Raw genomic sequence first — 12,266 nt, 5'->3', positions numbered from 1 at the left:
TCAAACCCACTTAACCTTCACATAGAAATATTATGACAACATAGCAGTAGTCATTGAATTATAAAATAAAAGAATTTTAGTGACCATAAAATAATGGTCAATGTATCTGATGCGTGATGACTAAATATGTTGGTCATTATATTGGGGACTTAGTGACCAAGAATTGTCCTCACTGTATTTGACATTTAATGATTAAAAATAGTTGTCCCTGCATCTTAGTTATCAATGAACTTTCGAACCCCAACCTTCAACATACAAATATTGCTAAGACAAAATAAAGATCATTAAATTACAAAGTAAAAAAATTTAATGACCGTAAAATAATGGTCATTAGTGAACCTATATATAATCAACGGAAACATTATAAAAGAATGAGAATTATGAGATCTAAGATACTAAAACCTTTAAAGAAAAAAAAAAAGAAATAAAAATATATTCTACTCCATTTCGTATTTAAATAATTAATTTAAATAATTAACAAGTTATCATATTTTTTGCTATTTTTGTTTTGAACGATAGTGGAATAATAATAAGCAGTCCTTAAATGTATTGATTTTAAACCGTCCCGAGTATATTGATTTTAAACCGTCCCGCATCAAATAAACAGGTCCAAAGGTTAAGCGAAGATTACTATACATACAAACCCTAGTTTTGCACTCCTGATTGATTCCTGAAGTCGTTGTTGCCATTTCCACCACCGTCGCCGTCGTCGGCGGCCTTCGTTCTCCTCGCCGCCTTCGCCACTTCTTACTTGCAGCGCAAGAACGAAAGGGGCAACAGAGCCGCCTGTGGTAAGGTTCGTCCTCCCACGTTGCCGTCTCCTACTTACCGGCGGCGCCTCCTCCTTCCCCACATCCTCCGGTATTTCTCTCTCTCTCTCTCTCTCTCTCTCTCTTAATCGATCTCTGTCTCGTGATTTCATCAACTGGATGAGATTTTGAAAGAAGGTTACATTGACCATTGAATCTATGTTCTTAAGAGCTGCAATTTGATGATGACTTTTAATTTACTTAATTTTATTTATTCTGTTATTGTTATTTTCACAATTTTGATAATTGAATCCATAAGCTTGACGTTCATCGGGAACAATGACTTTCTCAAGGTGTTTTATTCTTGCTTTGATTATTTTGATCGTTGCTCTTTGTTTTACAGTAAATCAGCACCTGCCTTTAGTTTTTAATGGTTCTGCGTGTAAATGAGTTATTTGATGAGATGAATCACTTTAACTAGTTAGAGTATTCTGGTTTAACTTGCTTAAAGTTTTCTGAATATAAATGTAATACCACAGGGCACATGCTACACTATAGCTATCGATCACAGAGTAATTATATATTTATATGAATTCCACCATTGTTACCACTTAAGTTATCATTATCACATTCTTCATTTAGGAATCATGGTGCACTCAGTAGTGTTGGTAGTAGACAGATTTTCCCTTTACTATATTGTAGCACATTCAACCTTTAAGATCAAGAACATCAACCTTTAAAACTATACGTGTTTATGATGATAATATGTTCGCATATTGGATTTCATTTACCTTCTTTTGCTTAAAGTGTTCTGAATATAAAGTATTACTAAGCACTAGTAATTACAAGTATGCTATATCCATGGCTGTCATCTAGCATGGGTACTTTTCTGAGTCAATAAGGGTCATTCTTAACTATAAACTTAATAAAAAAATTTGTTTAGTTTATGCTTCTACTTGATATGATTTTATTTTTGTAAATTTAATAACTAGGTTTTTTTTTTTTATTTTTATTTTTATTTTTATTTTTATTTTTACAGGAATATGTGATTGTCCTGCTTAAACATGGCAGACACAAGCACAAAGAAAAAGCAAGAAATGAGTTAAATGTCTTTTTCGTGATGACAATGACTTTTTTATATCTTGGTAATGCATCTATACTGTTTTTTTTTTCATAAACAGCTTTTAATACTTAGGTATTCTACATGGCAAGAAATATCAACATGTTTTCATTTATGTTTATTACAGCATCCTACTCTTAGTTCTTTATATTACAACAATGTACTTTCAATTTTGTTTCTTATACAGGCATCATACGTTAAAAAGACAATTTTGCTAAGCCTGCTGCAGCGACAACAGCTTCTATTGCTACTCCGCCCGTCTCTGGTCAACCATTGTTAAATGAGTTGGATCCAATTTCCAAAAAATCGGGGTCTAAAGAAGCTGTTAATTCGGCATCAAATAAAGATAACCGGTCTCATGCTAGTCCAGTCGGATTTTCGGGAGGTTATGGACGTGTTTCAGGCATTAATATTTCTGAAGATGACCTTTCTTACCCCCGGGGTTTTTCTAACCAGTGTTATTCGTTTATGGGAGATAATCAGTCTGTCTCGGAGGGGCATCAAAAAAGTAATTCCTTTTTTATTGAATTAAAGAAGACGATTGATATGGGAGCATCTTTGGGGTATAATATGGAAGGTTGTTTGGACCGGGTGAAAGATATTTTACAAGGGCACGTTGAAAGACAACATTTATGAATTGTCTTTCTATTAATGTTCAAGGAGCGGGATCTTTACAAAAGCGGAGTTGGGTTAGAAAATTATGTATTTTCCATAAAATTAATTTTCTAGCCATTCAAGAAACCAAGATGGAAGATGTTGATTTGGCCACGGTTCGTTCCTTTTGGGGTAATTCTTCTTTTATGCATGCGGTTTCTCCTTCCCGAGGTGCTTTGGGTGGCATCCTAGCTATTTGGGATTTGGATAGTATTTCCAAAAATCGCGTTATTATTTCGTATTGCTTTATTGCTGTGGAGGGGGTGTGGGTTCGTACGGGTCTTGATGTCATGTTTATTGTTGTTTACGCCCCTCAAGGAATTGCCAACAAAAGAGTTCTTTGGGATGAGATTTCTAGCCTTATTTCATCTTTTCCAGGGGAAAATATTATTATGGGTGATTTTAACGAAGTTCGTGATGAAACAGAGCGAATGGGTTCGGTCTTTAATCATGTTTCTGCTCGAGCTTTTAATGATTTTATAGAGAATCTTGATCTTTCTGATATTCCTTTAGGTGGACCTCGTTTTACTTGGAGTGACAAATGGGGATCTAAGTTTAGTAAACTTGATAGATTCTTGGTCACAGATGGGTTTATGATTGTTTTTCCTCATCTTGCGGGTATTGTGTTGGAAAAAAATATTCTTGATCATCGTCCGATCCTTCTTTTGGAGCATCGGGTGGATTATGGCCCTATTCCTTTTCGGGTGTTTCATTCATGGTTTGATAGAGATGGTTTTGAGATTATTGTGTGGGATTCCTGGATGAGTGATTTGTCTGGGGTGGGTCTGGATAATCCCTGGGTGAAATTTAAGAAGAAATTATAGCGTCTTAAATATAATCTTAGGGTTTGGAATCTAAATAATCGAAATTTGTTGGTTACTAAAAAGAAGAATCTCCAAGATTTAATTGAATCTCTTGATAGTCGTCTGATGGATGGGGAAGGATCTTCTATCATGAGGGAACAAAGGGTTTCTTTATTAAAGGAGGTTTCAGAGTTAGATCAATTAGCTCAGTTAGATCTCGCTCAAAAAACGAAGATTCAGTGGGGAGTAGAGGGTGATGTGTGACAACCGTAAATTTCAGGTCAAGTCAAAGTCAATGAAAGTCAACAAGTCAAACCGGTCAACTCAACTAACCCTTGTATATTAGGGTTTACATTATGTTTACTATTGTACAACTCACTACCTTAATGCAAAGTATCACTTAGGGTTTTCACGCGTTTGAAAAATCTAAACCCTAATTAGGGTCAATGATGTAACAACTTGATAAAATACTATTACATACCCTACGGGGCATATAACACTCATAACAAGGTTTAACGAGGCTTACGAACCTTGCATTTCGAGGCTAAACAGTCACAAAGGGCGCAAACAAAGTCTCTCTAAATCTCTCTCTCTCACTCTCTCTCTCTCTCTCTCCCAAATCTCTTCCAAATCTCTTTCAAACTTTTTATAATCATTCGGGGCATCCCGACCCATAACTTAGTCGAACACCACTCGAAATGGGAAGATTTCTTGGAAAACAGTCATGTAGGGCCGAAACTAGCTGTAAGAACCGAAACTAGCTGTAAGAACCGAAACCCTAGAGACTGAACCCTTAGGAATCGAAACCCTAGAAAACCGAAGTCATGTGAACCAAACCTGCCTCTTGAACCGAAACCTTTAGGACCGAATCTGCATGGGACCGAAGCTGCTTAAAGGACCGAAACTAACCTTAATGGACCGAACCCTCGGCTCTCGGTTCCATCCTACTTTCGGTTCCCTCCTGATGAGTTCGCCTCTGAGCTTCTCGGACAAAGCCTCCTTTCGGTTCTCAGGGACCAAACTTCGCAGATTCGCCTCTAAAACCCAGTTTTCGACCACTTTCGCATTTTAAGCTTGTTTTTCATGATTTTCGCGTGGGTTTTTCATCCAAACTTATATTTTGACATATAAGACCCTGTATATTCATATTTTAATCACATTTTGAGGGAAACCTTTAGCTAAAGAATAATATCTTTTGTGCAAGATATTGGCTTTGAGTGTTGACTTCCCCATAAAGTAATGACACAAGCTATCTCCCATACCCACTCAATAACATCTTCTTGTCACTATTCACCTATAGCTAGTCAACTATTTGTACTTTCACCACCATTCTCCAGCAACATACATTAATCAAGGTCTGGGAAGAACCCTTATCTCTCCTCCAAGATATTCTCTCTTTCATAAAAAACAAACCCATTTCTCTCTCTCACTTTCCCTCTCTAAACTCGAGATTTCAAGGTTGTTCTTGAGCATTCTCCTCCATTATTGGTAAGTATCTTCATCCTACACTTGAATACTCTGTACTCCTTCACTCAAATCATGAATCTCTTACACAAATATCGTCATATTTGTGCCTACAATCTTCAAATCTTCAAGCACCTCCCAAGTGTTCTTGACTTGGAAATCTCTCCTCTTCCACATTCATCTAAGGAAATCACTCAAGGTGAGTTTATAACCCTACATTTTTATGTTTTCTTCGAGTTTTAGGGGGGAATACAAGTTAATACACCAAAAACTTAACTAAACTAAAACATCAGCTTTCATCAGGAAAGTTTAGTTCTATTCACGGACTGTTTTGAACATCTTAAACTTTTTAGTTTTCAAAACTGTACAAGGTGCAAATAGTTCAGGTTTATACATTTCTAATGACTAATTGCACATGTTTATACGGTTTTTCTACAATTTATGGCGATTTTTACAAAACTGTCTATCATTTCAGAAACAACTTCGGACCAGTCTGTGAAATTGAACATTTTCACACAAGTTAGAGACTTCTAAAAATCATAATAAAGATTCTGAATAAACTAGATACATTTTCTAAACTCTCAGAGTTTACAGATTCAGTTTTTGGCCTCGTATGATTTTCCTGTGATTTTTCTAAAACAGTGCAGTAAAACGAAAAGCTAGTTTAACAACTTACAATATTTACAACACTTTGTAACATGTTGAGCAAAGTGTATGACAATAAGTTTCTAAATGTTGAATGTATTTCTTGTTAGTTTAACACCATAAATAGAAATTAGTCATTCATGATAAGAGTTTTCATTCACTTTGAACACGTACAATAAACTATAATAGGTATAGTTTATGGACTTTACACTTCAAACATACTACATAAGAAAGGGATTACTTCCATCACAGAAAAGGTTTTACAGTCAAACCACACATAAAATCGTTAATGTAAGTTGTGAGACAATTATTCAATTGTACTCTTAGAGTACGGGTTAAAATTCATGTAAGTTGTAACCAGAGTCTCTTGTAGGGAGAGCGTGATAATTGTATATAGATCTATATTGGGATTGACACCCCACACCTTACTGCTAGCTACAACAGGACCTGCAGGTCTACGGGTGACAAAAGTCATAACATTTTGACGTCTGAAAAACGTTGTAGCAGGTTCATTCAGTTACAGTATGGTTATAACGACTCACATAAGGAGTTAACAACACTTAAAGTTTACGGGAAATTGTACTTTAAAAGGGGTTTTATCTATTTAAAACTGCATACTTCGTTACAATTACGAAACACACCCATACATTCGGTCTTGGGACTTAAGACTACACAACATTTTATAAGGGAAATATTGGATTTTTCTTGAGTATACACTACATTTACAAACAAAGGTTTTCAAACACTACATCCAAAAGCTTATGAACTCACCAACTTAATTGTTGACACTTTTTCAAAACTACTTGTATTCTCAGGAAACCAGTGAAACAGGTAACCAACTGCTTTTGAAGATGGGACGCAAGACGTCAATTAATACATTTTTGTCATCATAATGTAATTGATTTTGGAACATGTAATTCATACTATGGTGTAACTTTTTCAATTATATTTATGATGGTTGTGTTTGCTTTGGTCACTATTATACTCGTTATGATGTTATACATGATGTCATTCCCACCCCCGGACGTTTCCGCCATCCTTGGTTTGGGGGTGTGACAGATTGGTATCAGAGCATTGTTTATAGTGAACTAAGTATATCGAACCACATAAGATATACCAACTATAAACACATTGGGACTAAACTTCTTTGATTAAACATTTTCATATAACTATACTTTTTGAAATGAAATATATTTTTGTAAAAGTATAGGTACATGCATGCATGACGGTATAGTGTCACATCTAAGAAAAACACGAAAAATAAAGATAGATGAGTTGTACACTATGATTGTGCCTTGGGATATGTAATCAAGTCTGGGAGAAATATAGTCTGATCAACTATATTCGTCCGAGAAGTGACTAGCATATATCAGGGGATAGTCGTAGTGGGCGACAGGTCTATCAACTTACCAACACCCATACAAGAAACGCGTTAAGAACCAAACATAACCTTTAAAACACTATAGGAGTATTTTATGTTTTTTTATCGCCATGTTTCTAGATTCATTATATGCCTCTTACACCCCTATTCTTGCACAGACGACATGGCAGGATTACATTTACCAGGAGACCCCTACTTTCCGAACCAGGGAAACGGAGGATGGATAGAGGAGGAACCAGAAGAAGAACCCGAAGAAGATGAAATTGAAGAGGAAATGGAGGAAGATGAAGACGAAGAGGAGTCGGAAGAGGAGCCGGAGGTCATCAATCCTCCTTACAAAGCCAGGGTGCCCGCGAACCGTTTTGGCTACAACGGGCCTGAGCCCCGTTGGGCAACAGTGATCGAGAGATGGAGCCGTCAACAGCGACAACGATCACCATTTAGCGATCAACATGGTTACTACGACCTCAATCATGGGGGACCGGCTGACAGGGCCCTCCCAGTCGTGATCCAACAAATCACGAACCTAGGGGACCAGAATAGGGAAATGGCGGATCGATTTCAGGATCTCAACGCTGTTGTAGAAGCCTCAGATGCGCGTACTCAAGACCTATAAAGAGACTACTATCCCATTGATCAACTCATTGAGGACCTTACCACCGCTCGGGCGGAGGTAAGGGAGTTTCAGGAAAGACACTTGGCTCTCGAGGAAAGGGTAATCGCAGCCGAGCGTTAGCTAGCGGAACTGCAGGGTGCCTCGAATTCGTCTCAGGGACCGCAAGGGTCTGGTCGCCGTGAGTAGGGTCCATACCACCCACAAATCCTTATAGTTTAGGTTTATGAGTATGCGTTGGTGCTACTCTTTTCTACATGTAGGTTCAATCCTACGATTAAGTGATTACACTAGTCGAGGGATTTATGTGCTGTAAGAATCATGTTGCATTAATATGATGTAGACCTGCTTCAGGGTCACATTTTCCAAACATTATGTACTAAATCATATCAATGAAATGGGCATGCATATTATTTCACTGGGAGCACTACCACTACATTTATAACAGTGTTTATCGTTACTTGGTGAAATCTACAATTGTTTAGTGTATACAATAAAGTTATATATAGTTACGAGTCTATCGGTTTAGAAATGGTGTGTCCGCCTTATATCCTGTTCCTTGTTTGGTTGTGGATTTAGGGCAGACTCATTAGATTCAAAGATCTATTAAATCTTAATTATGTATAACTAAGTATACACTGAGAAATTGTAGTAAGGGCCTAGTATGGATCAAGTCACAAAAATTGTTTGAAACAGTACTATTAAATTCATAAGTTTATTTTACATAAACTTCGATTATGAATTACTTGCAAATAATTTAAAGTTGGGACATAATGCAGATAAATCTGGTACAATTAACAACCGACTTATCACTACTATTAAAGGCTTACCATCTTTTCATCTTTAAAACTTGTGGCAGAATTATGCCACCCCGGAGAAATCCCAGGCGTTCCAGCAACGCACCACCACCACCTCCACTGCCACCACAATTTGATCTCGCAATGTTCCAAGCTGCCGTAGCAGCATTCGTGGCAGCCGCAAGGTCACACATCGGTACAAATGGCGCCGGTGGTTCGGGAAGTGGAGCCGTAAACTCTAACCAGGGGGACAGTCACACACGCGCAAAAGAATGTTCTTACAAGGATTTTACAAATGGCAAACCTAATCCCTTCAATGGAAGCGGGGCGTCATCGCTCTGATGCAATGGTTCGAGAAGACGAAATCCTTCTTCGAGATCTGTGCATGTCCCGAAGCAAGCAACGTCAAATTTGCAGCTTGCACTTTCACCGGCAGGGCCCTTACTTGGTGGAACGGCCGCGTTAAATCACTGACACTCGTAGTGGCTAATTCGATAAGCTGGGAAGACTTGAAAACTATGATGCTGAAAGAGTATTGCCCAAGAGGTGAAGTGTAAAAGTTAGAACAAGAACTATGAAGTCTCAAGATGACGGGCTCTGACCTTGCAGCTTACACTGCCTGATTCAATGATCTAGCACTCCTTTGTCCAGCGATGGTCACTCCGGAAGACAAGAAGGTGGAGCGATATCTCTGGGGACTGTCTACCCAAATTCAAAATAGCGTGTTGGCCTCAAGACCAACTACCTTTGACAGTGCCAAGGAGTTGGCACAACAACTCATTGATCATAGCACTGTGACAACCACCTCCGATCAAGCAAGAGGAGGGAACAACAAGAGGAAGTTCTGGAACAACAAAAAGAAGCAACTGGCGCAGGACCCCGCCAAGAAGCAGCAAACTGTTGCCGTCCATGCTGCCACTACTCCTTCCACTCCAGCACCGCTGAGACAATATGTTGGAACCCTTCCCAAGTACAACAAGTACAACTTTCATCACAACGGTCCTTGTCTAGAAATGCACTGCAACAACTGTAACAAGAAAGGGCATACCGCCCGTTTCTGCAGGGCGTCTGCCCAACAAGCCAACCCGGCCGCCAATGCCGGAGAAAGCCGAGCCTGTTATGGCTGCGGGGAAACTGGGCACTGCAAGAGGGATTGCCCAAAAGCTAGGAATGCAAACACCGGCGGTGTCGGAAGGGTCTTGGCTTTAGGGCAAGGGGAAGCAAGGGAAGATCCCACGGTGGTTACCGGTACGTTTCTCCTCAATAACTCATATGCATGCATATTATTCGATAGTGGTGTGGAGAGGAGTTTCGTTAGCCACAAATTCAAACAATTATTAAAACAAAATCCCCAAACACTAAAAGATACATACGTCGTAGAAATGGCAAATGGAAAGACAGAAAGCACTAACGACATATACTCAGGGTGTACCCTCACTCTAGACAATCACTCATTCAAAATTGATCTATTGTCAGTTTCAATAAAAAGCTTTGACGTCATCATTGGCATGGATTGCTTAAGTTCAAATCGAGCTGACATTCTGTGTTACGAAAGGGTCGTTCGCCTTAATCTGCCGAGTGGCGAAACTCTCGTCGTCTACGGCGACAAACCTAGTGCAAACCTACAACTCATCTCTTGCGCCAAAGCCCAAAAGTATCTCCGCAAGAAATACCACGCCTTCTTAGCCCACGTAGTGGATAAGAAACAAGAGTTGAAGAACATCAAGGACATTCCGAAGGTCTGTAATTTCCCTGACGTATTCCCAGAAGACCTTCCCGGAGTTCCACCCGCACGACAAGTCGAATTCCGAATCGAACTAATTCCCGGAGCCACTCCCGTAGCCAAAGCGCCCTACCGCCTAGCGCCAGCCGAGATGCAAGAACTATCCAGCCAACTAAATGAACTGCTAAGAAAAGGGTTCATCAGACCAAGCTTCTCGCCTTGGGGAGCACCAGTTCTGTTTGTGAAAAAGAAGGATGGATCGTTCCGCATGTGCATCGACTACCGTGAGCTAAATAAGCTTACCATCAAAAACCGATACCCTCTACCCCAAATCGACGACCTATTTGACCAACTCCAAGGAGCATCTTACTTCTCAAAGATCGATCTTAGGTCAGGATACCATCAACTATGGGTCCAGGAGGAGGATGTTCCTAAAACGGCGTTCAGGACTCGGTACGGCCACTACGAGTTTGTAGTAATGCCCTTTGTGTTAAAAAAACGCACCCGCAGTGTTCATGGATCTGATGAACCGGGTGTGCCGGCCTTACTTAGACAAGTTCGTAATTGTCTTCATAGACGACATTCTGGTCTATTCAAGGAGTGAGGAAGAACATAGCCAACATCTACGGCAAGTATTGGAGACACTAAGGGCAGAGAAATTATATGCAAAATTTTCAAAGTGTGAATTTTGGATCCGAGAAGTAGACTTCCTCGGTCATGTGGTTAGTGAGAAAGGGATACACGTGGATCCCTCCAAAATCAAGGCAATCGAGAACTGGTCAGCACGAAGGACGCCTACAGAAATCTGTCAATTCTTAGGCCTCGCTGGCTACTACCGGAGGTTCATCCAAAACTTCTCCAAGATTGCTAAACCACTTACCACTCTGACTCAGAAGGGTGTAACTTTCAGCTGGGGAGAGAAGCAGGAAGTCGCTTTCCAAACACTAAAACAGGCCCTGTGCAGCGCTCCGATTCTGTCCCTACCAGAAGGAACTGAAGACTTTGTGGTCTACTGCGACGCGTCAAACCAGGGTCTTGGATGTGTGTTAATGCAACGAGGAAAGGTCATTGCCTACACATCGAGGCAATTAAAGACGCACGGGGTCAACTACGCCACACATGACCTCGAATTGGGAGCAGTAGTATTCGCCCTTAAGATCTGGAGGCACTACCTTTACGGAACAAAGTGTACTATCTTTACCGATCACAAAAGCCTTCAGCACATCCTCAATCAGAAAGAGCTCAACATGAGGCAGAGGCGATGGGTAGAACTATTGAATGATTACGAGTGTGAGATTCGTTATCACCTAGGTAAGGCCAACGTAGTAGCTGACGCCTTAAGTCGAAAGGAATACTCGGGTTGCCGAGTAAAGTCATTAACCATGACAATCCATTCGCACATGTCCATGCAAATCAAAGAGGCCCAGCTGGAAGCTTTGAAACCTGAGAATGTGACAGGTGAGTCATTAAGAGGAATGGATAAGAATCTAGAAGTCAAGGACGACGGAGCTCGTTATCTCATGAACCGAATTTGGACACGGAAGTACGGTGGGTTCAGGGACGTCGTCATGAATGAAGCACACAAAACTCGATATTCCATACATCCTGGTTCAGACAAGATGTATCTAGATCTTAAAAATCTTTATTGGTGGCCGAACATGAAAGCCAACATCGCTACCTTCGTGAGCAAGTGCCTGAATTGCTCCAAAGTCAAGGTAGAATATCAAAAGCCCTCGGGTTTGTTGCAATAACCAGAGATACTTGAGTGGAAGTGGGAGCGGATCATGATGGATTTCATAACCAAATTACCCAAGACAGCAGGTGGTCTCGATACCATTTGGGTGATCATTGACAGGTTGACCAAATCCGCACACTTCCTGCCAATCAAGGAAACCGACAAGATGGAAAAACTGACCAGAACATACATTAACGAAATCGTGCGATTGCATGGCGTACCAATATCCATTATCTCCGACAGGGATAGTCGATTTACCTCACGATTCTGGCAGTCACTTCAAAAATCTCTGGGGACTAGGCTGGACATGAGTACAGCCTACCACCCACAAATTGACGGGCAGAGTGAGAGAACTATACAAACGCTAGAAGACATGCTAAGAGCGTGTGTGATAGACTTTGGTAAAGCTTGGGATACCCACTTACCACTCATTGAATTCTCGTACAACAACAACTATCATACTAGCATCAAGGTCGCGCCATTCGAAGCTCTCTATGGCCGCAAGTGCAGATCACCGCTGTGCTGGGCTGAAGTGGGAGATACACAGCTAGCAAAAGGGCAAGTTCCGAACAGCATCCTCAC

At 40.2% G+C, this 12,266-nt stretch overlaps 1 long non-coding RNA gene across 1 annotated transcript; it reads left to right on the top strand.

Annotated features, from left to right (window-relative positions):
• Positions 1-581: 581 nt before the first annotated feature.
• Positions 582-3,738, top strand: LOC145165518 (uncharacterized). The gene is made up of 3 exons (XR_013740096.1): positions 582-861; positions 1,789-1,894; positions 2,057-3,738. It is a non-coding gene; the product is annotated as an uncharacterized LOC145165518 (long non-coding RNA).
• Positions 3,739-12,266: the final 8,528 nt, after the last annotated feature.

The sequence above is a fragment of the Lactuca virosa genome, chromosome 3, assembly GCF_052849685.1.
Source record: "Lactuca virosa cultivar CGN04683 chromosome 3, Lactuca_virosa_CGN04683_v6, whole genome shotgun sequence".
Lineage (NCBI taxonomy): Eukaryota > Viridiplantae > Streptophyta > Magnoliopsida > Asterales > Asteraceae > Lactuca > Lactuca virosa.
The sequence above is the reverse complement of the archived record's forward strand: the minus strand, read 5'-3'. Positions and strand labels throughout refer to the sequence as shown.